At 39.5% G+C, this 17,478-nt stretch overlaps 1 protein-coding gene across 4 annotated transcripts in view; it reads right to left on the bottom strand.

Moving 5' to 3' along the window:
• The window catches only part of TBCEL (tubulin folding cofactor E like), a 69,574-nt gene extending 54,331 nt beyond the window's left edge, over positions 1-15,243 (bottom strand). Inside the window, exon 1 of one of the 4 annotated variants that reach the window (XM_061146182.1) lies at positions 15,107-15,243. The gene's annotated coding sequence lies outside the window, so the exon portion shown is untranslated. Of the gene's footprint in view, positions 1-7,928; positions 8,088-13,515; positions 14,955-15,106 lie in introns of those variants that run through there. The other 3 variants (XM_061146188.1, XM_061146167.1, XM_061146175.1) reach the window with 3 other exon arrangements.
• Between the last annotated feature and the right edge of the window lie 2,235 nt (positions 15,244-17,478).

Below are 17,478 nucleotides of genomic sequence, written 5' to 3'. Positions count from 1 at the left end.
CACTCCCAAGTAGCTTAAAATTATTTTCAGCCATTTGATACAGACCCCATGGATGGAGGAGCCTGGTAGGCTGCAGTCCATGGGGTCACCAAGAGTCAGACACCACTGAGCGACTTCACTTTCACTTTTCACTTTCAAGCACTGGAGAAGGAAATGGCAACCCACTCCAGTGTTCCTTGCCTGGAGAATCCCAGGGGCGGCAAAGCCTGGTGGGCTGCCGTCCATGGAGTCGCACAGAGTCGGACACGACTGAAGTGACTTTGCAGCAGAAGCAGCAGCAGCATTTATATACAATTTACAACTAACCCATCTTATCTATCCATCAGAGAAGGGCAGGAGAAAAACACACTTTAGAGCTACCTGCTAATATTTTGCTACCAAATATGTGAAAATAAAATTTAGGTTAAACATTTTGGCCAAAGGCTCCACAATTTCACCTTTGGGTTCCATTGGTCAGATGACATTTCACTCCAGGGATTTTTCTCTTCTCGGGTACCTACTTCCTTTACAAGACAATCTGAGAATAAGAATTTCTTCACCATTTGTTTAATAAAAATGGAGACAACAAACAAATACATCCAGTTTTCACTATCTCTTTTTTGCACGTTATCAAGTGGTCCCAATTAGACTTATTTACTCATTTATTTATAAAATGTGTGCCTCACAAAGTTTATAGTCTCAGGTAGTTCCATTCAACAAACATGAACCAGACACCGAATCTGTGCCAAACAAAAAGAAAGTGAGAAAATAAAATATAAACTCTGCCCGTATGGCATCCACAACCTAGAGGGAAATTCAGGGAGATAATATGTACCTCAAACAGGGCACCCAAAAATAGTGAATTCAAATACAAGAAGTGATGAACTTTTGGAAGTATAATTAAGGAAGTAGGAGGTGAATCCTCAGCCATTTTGAAAGATGACAAAGATTAGGCTAATGGCAATGAAGAGCATTCCAGGCACAGGAAACAACTTAAGATAAACCTCACAAGACCCATTAGGTGGTTTTGCTACAGCATAAAATTTGCATAGGGAGCAGACCAAAAAGTGGATGGTAGTCAGCTCATGCCTGACCTTGCTCAGTTTGACTTTATCCTATAGAGATAAAAGAGAAGTTTTAACAGATTGCTGTGAATATTGCAAGGACGGGGTTACCCATCTTTATGAAGACTATCAAGAGGTCAAAAATGATAATTTTTAAAACCCTAAAAGGACTGGGTAAGTAGGAGTTTGTTCACCTTAGAGGAAGCATCTTCGGTACAGACAAGGGGATAAAAACCATAGTTTAGGGAGTTAAGGAAATAAATAAGTGAAGAGAGTTAAGTAGAGACCATGCCTTTGAGATGCTCAGATGAAAACAGAAGAGATGGGACAGTTAATGAAGAAAAGTGACGTGTTCAGAGATAGAGAGCTGTTATATCTTGAGAGAGGAATTTATAGGATGAGTTTGGGGGTGTGGGCAGTAATAGCATGGAGGTCAAAAAAACTAACACAACAAAGCTCAGGAGGAAAACCTGAGTCGTGTCACAGAATCTCCTAGGACTGCCAGCTTTCTTAATTTTTGGAAGTTTTTCTCAAAGCCCATTTAGCTTTTACTTTGGGATTCCTAACCTCATTCCCAGAAAGCTTACTGTTTTGAAAGATCCCCATTGTATCCGAACTCTGTCAGATTCTCAGACATTTTAGGTAGCTGGGACTTTAGCTTGTTGTTTTGTTTCCTAAGTCTTTCTGATCCTCAGCAAGAGTGTACCCCAATAAAACATAATTACTCTAGGAAAGCATATGCGTATTTTACATATTTTTACCTTCAGGAAAGATTAAAAGAAAGAACAACAAAGGAATGGATAAAGAAGATGTGATACATATATACAATGGAATACTATTCAGCCAAAACAAACAGAATAATGCCATCTGCAACAACATGGGTGCAATTAGAGATTATCATACTAAGTGAAGCTGGTCAGAAAGAGAAAGACAAATACCATATGATATCACTTACATGTGAAATCTAAAATATGGCACAAATGAACCTATTTACAAAACAGAAACAGACTCACAGACATAGAGAACTGACTTGTGGTAGCCAAGTGGAGGTGGGATTGACTAGGAATTTGGGGTTAGTAGATGCAAACTATTACATTTAGAATGGATAAACAAGGTTCTACCGTATAGCACAGGGAACCATCTCTAATCTCCTGAGATAAACCATAGTGGAAAAGGGTATTATAGAAGAATATACAGCAGAAATTAGCCCAATGTTGTGAATCAACTATACTTCAATTAAAAATTACATTAAAAAATAAAGAGAAAAGAGTCTACTGATAAGCTTTTTCTAAAAAAACTGCTTTAAAAATACTAGTGATATACACTCTGAATTTTTAAAAATTACCAATTGAAAATAAGCCAAAAAATTGTTATGTCATGTAGATGGAGTTTCACTTTTCACCAGCTAAGCATGTAAATAAGTGTTATCAAAAAGCTTTTCTTATTCATATTTACAGCCATAGCCATACCAGGAAGCTTTGGTTGACAGATTTAGAAAGTAGATTAAAAGCCTGAGGATGCACCTTATGGGGTGTATTTTTTTTCAGACCATTTTTTCCACGCTATGTAGATACATGCTTTTCACACAAAGATTAAATTACTTTTAGATATATAGCTCTGTAACCTGCCTTTTCACTAAATAGCCTATGAAAAACTTTCTATATCCATAAATAAATACCCATATAATCCTTTTTAAGGTCTGTAGAACATTCCATTAACAAGCTTTTGCTGCTGAATTCATGAATGACAGTGATCTCTCCCACAGAAACACATTAAAGATATCGTCCAAGTCAACATACTTAGGCTAGACAGTCTCATTCTGTATGGCACTTCTACTTTCCCTTATCATAAGGTACATATACAGGCAACTCTACCTCAGTTGCCTCCTTGAACATTATGTAATATACCCAAGCAGATGCCTTCTTGGGATGAAAAGTAAGGAAAATAAACTAACTCTAAGAGCCTTTCAGAGCTCTTCTCAAGAATTATGGCTTACCAATTCACCAATTGACTCTGAGCATGCCAAGTGCAAAACTTGAGTGCAGCTGATAAATCCATTATCACAACACACCATAACCTCACACCCTACTATGAACCACCCTATTTCTCAAAGTCTCCTTCTCAGCTGTATACTAAGCTACACCCAAGTATAATAATGTGGCACATCAACTTTTCTTGGTAGAAGATTTTTTCAAAAAATCCAACACTGCCGAATGAAATGTGAATTCAGACTCCTGGTCAGCCTCTGAATTGGACTATTAGTAGGGCACTGCTACCCTTTTCACTTATCACAGCACGGTTCATTCTCCTTAAAAGGACCACAGGTATAAAAATATCTAACCCAAATTCTTTATGTAATTATATTAGTGGCACCAGAGACATCTAAAACTGTGACTCTATGTTATCAGTGAGTACAGCCTCAAATTTGTCTGTGTTTTTTTTTACTAAAGAACCATACTGCACACAGGGCACATTTGATATTGGACAAAAGACAAAGTTTTCTCATCTACAGCTGCATATTAGTAACCAGGATTGACTCTCATGCTGGTAGCCTGTTCTGTGCAGCACTCGAAATTTCTGATCCAAATGAACTAGTCCAAGAACTTTATTATTTTGATGAGAAAGTACTTGAGAGGAAAAAGATTAAGGAAATGCTACTTAGATGTAAGCATCTCTTTGTATGAATCTACTTCTAAGAACTTTCTCGATTCCCACAGCTTCTGTGAGAAATGTTGGCTTACACCAATTATCTACATCCCTACTAAATTAGGCATTTTAGAATACAGAAAAGCACTTTACATCAACTTTCAGCAATCACAAGAACAACAAAAAGTTTAATGTTCACCTCACCCCTTACTTCAATCAATTTCAAGGATTCCACCCTTAGTCCCCACTTTTCAACTCCTTTACAAACAAATCTCCAACAACCCCTACCTTTCCACATGGACCAGAAAAAAATCTTAAGACTTTTATGTTGCACTTACTCAAAATTCACGAGTAGAAAAATTTACTCTTGAATCGATGCTCCCCAAAAGCTGAGTGTCCCAACACTGAGATTAACAATCATTTTAAAGCCTAGTAATTTTCCACAGGCACCTTCTCAAACAGACTGACTGAAACTTATCTCTATTTACACAGGACATGAAACTGAGGTGAACTGCTCAGGTTTCTGTGGCCCAACCAGGATGCTAAGTCATACTTTCTGTATTCCTAATCTGTTGAGCCATGCTGTCTTCACTACAAAAAAAAAAAAAAAAGTGCATGTCAATAGTATATGCATCATGCACAAATCATAGAAATCCAACTTATTAAAATATAAGCAAATCATCACACCCAAAATACCTCTTGTAACTACATCAAAGTAACTGAACCACAAACTAAGCAGTTATGCTGATTGGTCTAGTCACCAAAGGGGAGAAAATATTCTTAACTTCCCTTCCCTCCCAAAAAGCACTAAATATTCGTTTGTTCAATGTACCAGTTTTCATTACAAGAAAATTATATATGCATACTATCTTTTAGTTGTGAATACACAAAGCTTAAGGTCACTACTCAGCTGTTTACAGAACAGATTACCCCATCATCTCTACTTGTGTGTACCTACCTATCAAGTTAAAGCAAGGTCTCGTTAGGAATGGACGACTAGCTCATCACTCTGCAGCCTTCTAGTTTACAAAGCATTCTTGTGAACAGTCACACAGAGAAGTTGCAAAAGTTTACAGCTTATGTTAAAAACTCGCTATCCCTTGCCATGCCTTGTGCTATAGCAGTGTTATTGCCCTGTGGTGGTATCGCCTGGTGGTAATGAGGGCGACCAAACTGCCTGGATGAAATCATGCCTCATTCCACCACTCTGCATGTCAGCAAGTTACTTCGGCTTCTATTAATAAGTCTCCTCATTCATAAAAGGGGTAAAAGATAGCCCCTAACTCCTAGTTCACGGGCTTGCTGAATGAATGGAGGTAATATGGGTAACACATGTTTAGCACATTGCCTTGCACAGGAAGAGCACTTAATATTGGCTTACTATTACTCCTCCTGCTATTCCAATTATTACTCTCATTACCATTCATGGAAACATTAATGTAGGGTTGGTGGACTTATTTACAATTAAATAGTTTTGATCTAATATTTTTTGGTCCCAGGTCAATGCTGCTGCTGCTGCTAAGTTGCTTCAGTGGTGCCCGACCCTGTGTGACCCCCATAGACGGCAGCCCACCAGGCTCCCCCGTCCCTGGGATTCTCCAGGCAAGAACACTGGAGTGGGTTGCCATTTCCTTCCCCAATGCATGAAAGTGAAAAGTGAAAGTGAAGTCTTAGCAACCTCATGGACCGCAGCCCACCAGGCTCCTCCATCCATGGGATTTTCCAGGCAAGAGTACTGGAATGCGGTGCCATTGCCTTCTCCAGGTCAATGCTAATTAATGCCAATTAATGAATGTCTGGCATTTATAATGTCATTCCTCCTTAACTAGAAGGTCTTCCCTTCTCCACCTGTCTTAAGTTTTACTCATTCTTCAAAGACCTACTCAGAATACTTGGAGATGAAGACTTTTCAGATACCTCCCGACATAATGATGCTTCTTTTGAGCTGAGCTCAGCCTATCCATTACCTAAAATATTCAGTGGGTAATTAATCACACATTGGCATGGATTCTTTTTGCTTTTCTCCCATTATTAACTAATGCATAGTATTGTCATTTTCATGTGTTTATGTTTTAAATCCTAAGTCAGTATAGTTCTTGAGGCTAAGAACCGTATCACAATGCTTCTTTCTATCATGGACTGGAATTTTGTGCATAATCCACACTCAATAAATATGGTAATAGATGAGTTTTTTAATCACTTCTGATTTTTCATATCAAATATATTTTTTAAAATATGAAAGGCAGGGATGTAACAAACAGATTAGTTATGAAAATGCTTCTTAGCTACCACTGAAATACTAATTATGTCTACCTCTCCATGGGGATTTCAAAAATAAGACAACACATGATAGAGCAATGAATCAGTAGCAGAATAAAAAATTCTTGCTTCCAAGCACAAGTTGAATTCTTCCACAAAAACTATGGCCACAGTAGATTTAATATTGAATATACGATTTTGGTATCCATACTATACTGTATATCTCATATGTAAGATTTAATAATTAAAAAAAAGATTTAATAATTTATGCCATTCTTCAGAACAACAGGCACAGCATAGTAACTAAAAATGAATATATGTGCATTGCTGGTGAAAATGTAAAATGGTGTACTTGCTACAGATAACAGTATGGTAGTTTCTCAAAAAAATTAAACATGGAATTACATATGATCCAGCAATCCCATTTCTGAGTATATATCAAAAGAATTGAAAGCAGGGACTTGAACAGGTATTTGTACACCAATATTCATAGCGGCATTATTCACAATAGCCAAGGATGGAAATTACTTAAACATCCTTGGGCAGATAAATGGATAAGGAAAACATAGAATGTATACAAAGTGGAGAATTATTCAGCTTTGAAAAGGAAGGCAATTCTGACACATACTTCAATATGAACAAACCTTGAAGACATAAACCTAAGTGAAATAAACTAAACACTGAAGAACTACTACTATATAATTCCACTTACACAAAGTGTCTAGAGTAGTCACGTTCACAGAGATAGCAGTGTAATAGAATGATGGTGGCCAGGGGCTGGGGAGAGTGGGTAATGGGGAGTTTCAGTCTAGAGACATGAAAAAGCTCTGGAGAGGGATGGTGGGGATGGTTGTACAACAATGTGAACGTACTTACTGCCACTGATATGTACACTTAAAAATGGTTAAAATGGTACATGTTATATATATTTTACCACAATAAAATTTCAAAAATCAAGGAATAAATAAAATATACTTTTAAAAAAAGATGAATACAGGTCAAGTCTAAACTGTCTGGTTCTTACTCTCTCAGCATACTTACCAAACTGATGCCAACAATTCACTTAAGGATCTTCAATACTGAGTGAGGGATAAATTAGCCAAGTCTCAATAAACGCATTTCTAACAGAGATGATTTATAACGTACACAATCGTATCTTTTTTTTGGACTCCTTTACTGATGTTCACATGGGAAAATGTCACTAATGGATGAAGGATTAATAGAGATAACATTTAAATTACAATCTCCAAAGGGACTTGCCTTTATAAAATGTATGCCTTAAGTTACTAATAGTACCTATGAGGAAATATCATCCTCATGTAAGACATAATAATATGGTTTAATAATCTAGACTTGTTTCCAACATTTTAAAGGTCACAATTCTTTCCTAAAATTCTCTATTCATTTACCTATGAATTAAATAACAATGTAATAATAATAAAAAATATCCTCAAAAATGAACTATCTTCATCGAGATAATGCTGTGCTTAGTTGCTCAGTTGTGTCCGACTCTTTGTGACCCCATGGACTGCAGCCCGCCAGGTTCCTCTGTTCATGGGGATTCTCCAGGCAACAATACTGGATTGGGTTGCCATGCCCTCCTCCAGCAGATCTTCCCAACCCAGGGATCGAACCCAGGTCTCCCGCATTGCATTCTTTACCATCCGAGCCACCAGGGAAGCCCATTGAGCTAATGGCATCTGTCAACTACAACTCAGTATATGAGAGAATCATTGCATTATGTCATTCTTTTACAATAAAATATTATAAATATATGTGTAAGCATAAGAGAAAAGGGAAAGTGCTAAAGTTGCTGAAAAACTGTCTCCCCAGATTTCATAATATAGTAGAGCCTCATTATTAGCAAATTCTTTATTTGCAAATTCACCAACTCAGATTAATTTGTAACTCCAAAATCAATACTTGGAGCATTTTCATGGTCATTTGCATATACTCTAAGAGCAAGAAAAAATGAGTCACCTGACAGTATGTTTCCAGCTGAGACAGAAAAAAGGCGTCACTCTGCCTTCTTGTTTCAGCTCTCATACTGTAAACAAGCATCCTTCTCAGGAACTATTTGGTGCCAGGTTTTTTATATTTTTGTGCTTTTCTGTTGATTTTACTATAGGAAAAGGCCCCTCAGCACATTGCTGTGTGCCTAAAAACAAGAAGATTTTGATGTACCTTATGGAAAAAACAGGTGTTAGATAAGATTTATTCAGGCATGAACTACAGAACTGATCACTATGAATCCAAAGTTAATGAATCAACAGTATATACGGAATATAGTGTCTTTAAACAGAAACACATATTAAACAAGGTTAGGTATTAATCACTTAATGAAAATGTGAACAAAGACTGGCAGTACCCTAACCCTACATTTCCCCTGGGAACAATGGTTACAAATTTACTAATTTGGTATTTATGGCAACTTTACATAAGTACCATGAATAACAAGAATCAACTGTACTTTGTAAAGAAAACTCTGGAGAGAAAAAAAATGGATCAATGGACTTCAGTGGATAGTCCAGAAACAGGTCTATGTAAACCTGGCTGCAGGCAGCATAGAGATTAGCAGGAAAAAGTTAAACTACACAAGAACTGCCCCAGGACAAGTGAATACAGATCTGGGAAAATGAAAGGGGAATTCCTCATCTCACAACACAGAAAGGTTCAATGTTGAAAGCAAACTTTACCCCAGCTAGAATGTTGAAAGCATTCTAGCTTTACCCCAATGAGAAAAAAATTGGTATTTTTTTAAAATAGGAAAACAGCTCTAAGATCTTGATTGAGGGAACTATTTCATAAGCAAAACACAAAAAGAACCCATAAAGGAAAAATAAAATGAAAAACTTTTGATCATCAAAAGATATTAAACACAGAAAAAGATTAGCTAGAAACTGGAAAAAGATACTTGCAACACATGTAATTAATACAGAGAACTAAAACCAGTAAGAAAAAGGCAAATGACGCAATAGAAAAACAGACAAAAGATATGAACAAGTATTTAACAGAAGATAAAATTCAAAATACTAATAAATATATGTAAAAGATGTTCAATAATATTCAAAGACAGAAATTAAAATCTCAATGAACTATCATTTTACAAAAACTAGCAAAACTTAAAAACTCTGACAATACCAAGTGTTGTAGAAAATGTGGAAGAACAGGAACTCTTCCACTGCTAGTAGGAATACAAATACCTTGGGAAACCACTCATCATCATCTAGTGAAGCTGAATATGCACATTTCCTATGACACAGCAATTCTCAGTGTAACTTTACAGGAACTTGTAATGTGTACCAAGAGAAAAGTACAAGTGTCCACAACAACAGTACTGTTTGAAATTACAAAAACCCTGGTGAAAAAAATGCCCTTATATCCAAGAATAGGCAGCTGGATAAACTCCGTTACATTCATAAAATGTCTACACAGCAATGGAATTAATAATTGGTCACTCATCATGACTGCTTCCTTAGCAACACAAATGACTTTTAAAAACACTGTTAAATGGATAAAATAACCGATCACAAGAATACATACAGAATAATTCCACTTAAAATTCAAAACATAGAAAATTAATCATTGCATTGTTCAGGGTTACATGCACAGGTGATAACTGTAAAGAAAAGTTAGAGAATAATAAACAAAAAATTCAGAATTATGGTATCCTTGGACAGTGGGGATGAATAACCAAGGAGAGGCACATAGGAAACAAAATCAGAATTCCTAATTTCCTCAAATCTGCTCCTCCTCCACTAGTTCCCACCGGCAGAGTTATATTTTTCTCTTCCTCTCACACCCCCTGTAATTAATCAACCTCTGTGTGTTAGTCACTCAGTCATGTCTGACTCTTTGTGATCCCATGGACTGTAGCCCACCAGGTTCCTCTGTCCATGGGATCCTCCAGGCAAGAATACTGGAGTGGGTTGCCATTTCCTCCTCCAGGTGATCTTCCCTCTCCAGGGATCGAACCCGGGTCTTCTGCATTGCGGGCCGAATTCTTTACCTACTGAGCCACTAACACTCCAATTCTGCCCAATTCTTTCCATTTCCTCTACTTTACTCTGGGTTAAGCCTTCATTAATCTCTCGCTAGGACTGTGGCAATAGCTTTCTCTTAAGCCTCTCATGACTGTATAAGTTATTCTCCAAGATCATCCAAGTGATCTTTTCAAAATGTAAGTCATGTCCTTTAAACTCTCCAAAGGCTTCTCTTCACAATCAGAATAAAATTCAGTCTTTACTACAGCCTTCAGGGCTTCATTTTACCTGTTCTGTGCTTACCTCCTCCCACCCTTTTCCTAGCCCACTAGGTTTCAGCTGGCTCGGCTTTCTACTTCTCAAACCTGCCAAGTTGATTCCCCCTCTTAAAGCTTTTACAGGAATGCCCTTTTCCTGGCTCTTGGCTTAGCTGGCTTCATCTCAGCATTTAAATCTCAAATAAATTTAAGCACAAATGCTACCTTCTTAATCAAGTTGCCTCTGACCACCTCATTAAATATGGCAACACTGCCACCAGCAAGCACTTATCACTTCACCCTGTTTCATTCTTTACAGCACTTATCACTATCTGTTAATTTAGCAGTAAATTCCACCAGAACCCAAGTCCCACAAAAGCAGGGATCTGCCAGTTCAGTTCAGTGTAGTACAAAGCAGTGTCAGGTAAGTGGCAACAAATATTTGTTGGATGAATAAAACAGTGAACTTTACTTTGAATAAACATGAAGTAGTACTTTCTGACAGTGATATAAAAATCAAGAACACCAATGAGAAGTATTACAGATGGAAAGGAATTTTGAACACTATGTGTCTGTGAAAGTGTGTCCCTCAATCATGTCCGATTCTTTGCGATCCCAAGGACTATGCAGTCAACCAAACGCCCCTGTCCATAGAATTCTCCAGGCAAGAATACTGGAGTGGGTTGCCATTCCCTTTTCCAGGGGATCTTCCTGACCCAGGGGTGTGTTTTTGTGTGTGTGTATGTGTGTACACACAGAAGTTTGCACTCTCTTTCAGGGAGATTAAGGGGGAGAAAAAATCTAACACGCTAATTTGGCATCAATCATTCTAAAGAAGGAAAAAACACGTTTTTATGACTTTATACACCACACAGATCCATCAACTGTCAGTCTACAATGGAAAATGAATCTTAAGCTGGAATTGTTAGAAACATGAGTAATTTGTGTATTCACAAGAACTGACATAAAGTCTATTCTCATTTCATTACTTTGATGACCCCTGTTATGATCAACATGACAACAGCACATAACACCTATTGAGCTCACTATGTGCTTGGTACTGTGTTGTTTTATACATGCTATTACTCAGTTCTCACGACACCTTTATCAGAGGCACTGTTACCAACCCTATTTTACACATCAGAAAACTGAAGCAAAGAGAGGCTAGTCAGATGGCTAACGAGTGAAAGACTCAAATCTAGGCTGCCCGACTGCAAAGCCCCAAAATTAAACCATCTGCTGAGCTGATATTGCTCGATTCACTTAAATTATTTGCTAAAAAACTGTATGTGTATCTACTGTAATTTTATGCATCATGCTAGGTCAGCAATTCTTAAACATTACTGTACATTAGAATCACCTGGGCAGATTCCTAGATTCTGATTCAGTAAGTCTAGGGTGGAATTTCCAGAGATCTGCAATTTTAACTGTCTTGGTCCATGAACTATCCTCAACTCTGTGCAGGGTGTTCTACAGGTTTGAGGATGTATGAGCCTCCTGTCTCAATCAGCTTACACTAAAAGGGATAGAAATCAGACACACAACTGGTAAATATACAGTGATACAGGAGAAGTAGTATCAACAAAACAGCAAGAAAGACTTCAAGGAAGAGGGATCAGCTGTAATGAAATGAAGATGAGCAAGGATTTCATGAAGTCCTGCAGACTTTCAGGAATAATGCTACATGCAAAGGAAGGATCGAAAAGCAGACAGCTTGGCAGGAACAGAGGATCTGCATTTAGGGATGGAAAAATAATGTCAGTGAAAGCAGAGGGTGTAGAATTCTCTCTATGTCAACCTAAACACTATGGGTTTTATTCAGTGCTGGCTCTGGGAAATTGCTAATGGTTTTTGAGGACGGAAATGATAAATCACAGCAATATTCTTTGGAAGAGTACTCTGATGAAGTTATGCAAAATCAAGTATATCGAGAACAACAATGGGAATAGTTAGGCTGGGAGCGTTCCAATCTCAAAAAAATAAAAGCTAGAACATGGTACTGGAAAAGATGAAAAAGGGAAGAATGGTACCTCTTGACAATGAACTGCATGTGGGGCAAAGGCAATAATCACAGCTATTAACAAATGATTTCTTCACCCCTAAGTCCAAGTTGTATTCTGACCAGTTTCATGTTACTTTTTACAACATTTTCTTACACAACCAACTAAGCTCCAAAATACAGAGTTCACTTATTCAAAACACAGCCCATGACGCCTGCAAAATACATGTCACATAGTTCATACACTAAAAAAAAAAAAAGTAGACGTATATATATTATACTTAATATATAATATATATAAATGAAAGAACATTATTAAGAGCCATATAATCTCATTTTACTCAAAGTTCTAACAAAGATAAGCATCTAATTTCCAAACCCACAGCAATTCAGAAACAAAAATTAGAAGTGTAAAAGAGCCTGCTACAGACAGGTGGAAGAAGCTGAAGAACAGAAATGAAAACTATAAAAAAAAAAAGCACACAGAATCACTCAGGGTAAATTCTCCACAACTGTTTATTGACAGATACACATGATTCCCAGAAAAAATGGAATTAATGAGAATCTTCCTTAATGTCCCAAACATCTACCACACAAAGAAAACTTTTAAACATTTTAAAACAAATTTTTACCTGAGTAAAAGGTAACATTTAAAGGATGGCTGATACATGCAGGCAGAGCAACCAATAGATAGTCAAAAAACAAAGGTAAGAAAGATGTATTTTATAATATACTAAGTTTGAAGATAATAAGAATGCTTTCATAAAGTATCTACTCAAGAATGTGGCCCCATTGGTAAACTTCAGGCAATATTTTCCTGATGGCTGTGCTTTTGAATTCCAGGTTTCAAATAATATGAAGGCATCTTCAACAAAAATTACAATGATTGAACTGGTCTTAAATATAAACTATAAATATGTACCTACTGAAATCAGGCAGCATCATTTGACACTCAATGTCCTGTAACAACAGGCCATGTGACACTTTTAAAAGGACATTAAACATGGCAACACATGAAGCCTTCTCACTTTGGTCACCAATACTCATTAACATCTATTATAATATTACTCACACAAGGACCTTATCTGTTTCAAAAACAGATGAAAATGTCATTTTCATGGGGAGAATTAAGATGTTAATTGACTGAAAGATATCTTTAAGTTTATGATTAAGTTACTAAAGCCAAGAACCTACACCTTAAATCATGCAGAAAAAGCATACCATACATTAATTATTGGAGTAGGAAGAGTATGGGTTTCAGCTTGAGATTTTTTACACTGCAGAAAGGCAAATTAGTGTATAACATTGTAACATTAAAATAAAATTACCTTAAAGATGTTGTAGGGATGAATCAACTCTATGGAACTAGGCCTCTCATATTTCTCAGATCCAGCAAAGAACAGAGAGAATTAAAAGCACATACTTATTTCAAAATTTCATCAACTGATCAGGCAAATTAAGACATCAAAGATTATGGTATAATTTGCTACACCTTCTAAATATGTAAACAAAAGAAGTAATCAATTGCACCAGGGGGTTTCCACTCTCCCTCCCTACCCATCTCCTTATTATCATCCTTGTTCTCTAGAAACATACAGGAAGACACTAATCGAAGCCAAAAAAATGTGCCCTGGAGACAGTTTGTCAAACTGCAAGTTATGACCCGTGTATCAATTTAGTGCATTTAGTTAGTATTTCTTAAATAAAAAGAATGAAATATAATAACCATTATCAGTATGCATCATTAGTAATAAGAGTGAGTACTGCTTTGTGAAACTTCTTGTTCCTATGTGGGTATGTATGTACTAGACGATAATGAAAAACGTTCTTCTTAATATGAAGCATGATTTTTTCAAAAGTTTGAAAACTCCTAACCTAGAGATTTAGGTCAAATGTCTCTGGACCCAAAGACATTCATCAGCCCTCAGCACCTACACAATCTCTTAGCTCAAGATGGGCTCGTGGAAACCAATTGAAGAGCTCCGGGCAGCCAAAAAAGAATGAGGACACGCCGTAACTAAGCCCGAATTTGGACCTGAAAGAACTAACTTCCCCAAACATCAGCCCTAGGCGGTGCCTACAAGCTTCTGGTAACTTAGCAACCTTCAGAGAGCTCCTCCTCCCTCCCTGACTAGAAACAAGTTTACTCTTCCAACCAACTTTCCGGAATTACAACTTCCAGAATCACTGTGCCCCAAGACAGTATCACTCTCCTTCTCGCTTCACCAATTCCCAGTATGTCTTCCTAGAAGAGGATCTCGAACTCAACAGAGAATGAAGCTCCTCACAGATCCTGACCTTTCTCCTCTCCCAGATCTCCGGACAGGGTACCCTCCTCCCAGGTCCCATCTTACTCCAACCGCCTCATAGTCAGTTAGTTGTCCTGGGGGCAAAACGATTCTCTCAAAAGCCCTTTTTAAACTGCCGCTTGCTTCTACGGGCCCCGAAAGGAGCAGGCCTGGTGTCCCAGGAGCTCTTAACCCAACCGAACCTCCCTGGGACACGTACTCTTTTTTTTTTTTTAATTCAGTAGTTCAGAGCAAGTTTCCTATTGCCCCAGCAGCCCCAGACATCTCCAACCTTCATCTCCTACCAGCCAAGCGGCAGCTCCTCGTCCCCCAGGCCCCGGGGCACAGCGGGAAGCCCTGATTCTCCCAGGAACTCCGACAGCTCCCTCAGACGGCCCCCTCCGACTCAGGCCCCTCTCCCATCCCAGGCCCTCCCCGCGCCGCCGCAGCGCAGGCCCGGCCCCATCCTCCCTCCCGCCCCGGCAGGTGTCCCATCCTCCCCTTCGCCCAGGCCGGCCTCGTCCCGCTCCTACTTCTTCCCACTATTTCCTCGCACCGCACCCTGGCTCCAGAGGGGAGCCCCTCGGGCCTCGACAACCCGGCGGAGCCGGCAGGCCCGGGCTCCACTCACCCCTCAGCCCGGGAGGCGGAGGAGCTGCTGCGGCGGCTCCTCAGCCTGCGCCTCTCCTCCCCCCTCCCGGCCGCCGCCGTGGCCGCCGCTCAGCCTCGGGCCTGCTCCCGGCCGGCCCCGGACCGGCTCCGCTTCACCTCGTCCCCCACTCCGGCCGCCGGAGCCCTGTGTCCTGCATTGACCCGGAAGCAGCTTTCCGGGCCCAACAACAACACGTGACCCCGCCGCACGTGTCACGTCCGCTGCGTGAATGGGAGGGGGCACCGGAGGAGCAGGTCCTCCCGGACCAAGCTGAGGTTGCTGTGGCAACGGGGATGTCGCGGCCGGCCGCGACACTAGAAACACACTTCATCATCTGCTTTTTCTCTTACCCGTCATGGGGGGAAACCCTGGGTGCAAAGGAGGAGTACAAATTGTCGCATCAGAGTGGAATAGGGGCAAGTCAGAGCCGAGCCCGGGACTCTGAGAGGCTGCTCTCTTACAGAAAGGGGCAGCAAGCCGAAAGTTTCCAGACTCAGCTAGAATCTTGTCCTGATTCTGTCACTAGTTTACGGGTGACCCTGATCGGTTCCCCTCCTTTCTATGTCTTCAGTGTCCCTACTCGCGAGCTCTAGGCTGTAATCTAATACTGTCCCAAGATGCTTTTGTGTAAGGATGTGGTAGCACTCTGACCTTTATTTCGTGTCCTTGTCGCAAGGTCTGCGGCATCCTGAGGTTTCGGCGCTCCAACACCAATATAGTGATTGCATCTTTCACTTACTGAGCCCTTTCTAGATACCAGGGACTGTTTATAAGCTATTTCCGATTTTTTATGACCTTCCCAAAGTAGGTATTTTACAGAATTGAAAACTGAAATTCACAAAGGTAAACTGATCTACCCGAGGCAATTAGTAAAAGTGACCAGACTGAGATCGGAATTCAGGTCAGTCTGGCACCAAAGCGTAGTGCCCGCACTTCACATTATGCTATACTACTGCTCCAGCTCTATACCCATTATATCTGACTGTTGGGCTGTGATGGTTTATGTACTTATTTGACCATTTCTTTTGCAAGAATAGGGATGGTGCTGGCTGAAAGCACCATCCCTAAAAGACTGCAGAGAATTCAGTCTTTTAGGGATATTTTAGCTGAAGAGCTAGGAGTTGACAAGATCTTCATGCATAAGGTGTGTGTGTTTTCTTGTAGTGTGTGCTAGGGAGCAGGTAAGGGGTTGTGATGTGCATACATGGGTATTTATTGGTTCATAGAGTGGGGAAGACAAAATTCTTTGCAAGGGACTTGGTGGCAATTCCTGGGGACTTACTTCTCTTATTTTGTTTTGTTTTGACTTATCCCATAGGTAAGCCTTAGGGGAATTAAGAGAGGGGCCGGAAAAGAGTTGATTAAAGAAGATGTTCTGAAGGTCAAGGAGAGGGTGAGCCAAGAAACTGTGGGGCGGGGCGGGGGGGGGGGCAGTTTCCTCCTTCTGCAGAGCACAGAGGGTCTTTCTGGCACCATAGGGTGAATGGCTTTGAAAGTATTAGGACCATTGACATGACCAACATCTAGTAGTTTCAGTGACAAGGACCATGAGAAGAACTGAGTGAAATATGCACAGAGGAGAAAGAGCAAGGTGGATACTGCATGGATGCTTTACTGATAGGCATACTTGTGAGCTTAGGTACCCTTGGGAACACTCAGAGAAACTTAAGAAGTTAGATGTCCTATTAGCAACTAGGGGAAAAGGCAAGAAATGTGGGGTCATTATTGCTCACAAATACTGCATGCAGTGTATATAAATGCATATATGAATACTGTATAAGATTGGGTGTGATTAGTTACAGTCAGCCCTTCGTAACCCAGGGATTCCATATCCACAGATTCAACCAATTGCAGATAGAAAATATTCAGAAAAAAAAGAAAATTCCAAAAAGTAAAACTTGAATTTGCTGTGTGTAGACAACTATTTGGGCTTTCCTGGTGGCTCAGACGGTAAAGAATCTACCTACAGTGCATGAGATCTGGGTTAGACCGCCTTGGAGAAGACAACTATTTACATGATATTTACATGTATATCATATTCAACCATTTACATAGCAGCTACATTGTCCTAGGTGTTATAAGTAATCTAGAAATGACTTAAAGTATATGGGAGGATATGTACAGGTTATATGCAGGTACTACACCATTTTCTATAAGAGACTTGAGCATCTGTGAATTTTGATATCTAGGAAGAGCCTGGAACAATCCCCTGTGGGTACCAAGAGATGACCATATATACTTTGCTTCTTTGAGATGTCCTTGACTCACTTTTCTTTCATTCCCTTCTCTCCCCTTGTAGAGCATACTCCTAAAGACAAGATCAATGTCTCTACCCATCCCTTGTCTGTCTC

The sequence above is a fragment of the Dama dama genome, chromosome 1, assembly GCF_033118175.1.
Source record: "Dama dama isolate Ldn47 chromosome 1, ASM3311817v1, whole genome shotgun sequence".
In the NCBI taxonomy this organism is placed as follows: domain Eukaryota; kingdom Metazoa; phylum Chordata; class Mammalia; order Artiodactyla; family Cervidae; genus Dama; species Dama dama.
Note: the sequence above shows the minus strand (reverse complement) of the source record. Positions and strands in the feature narration are given on the sequence as shown.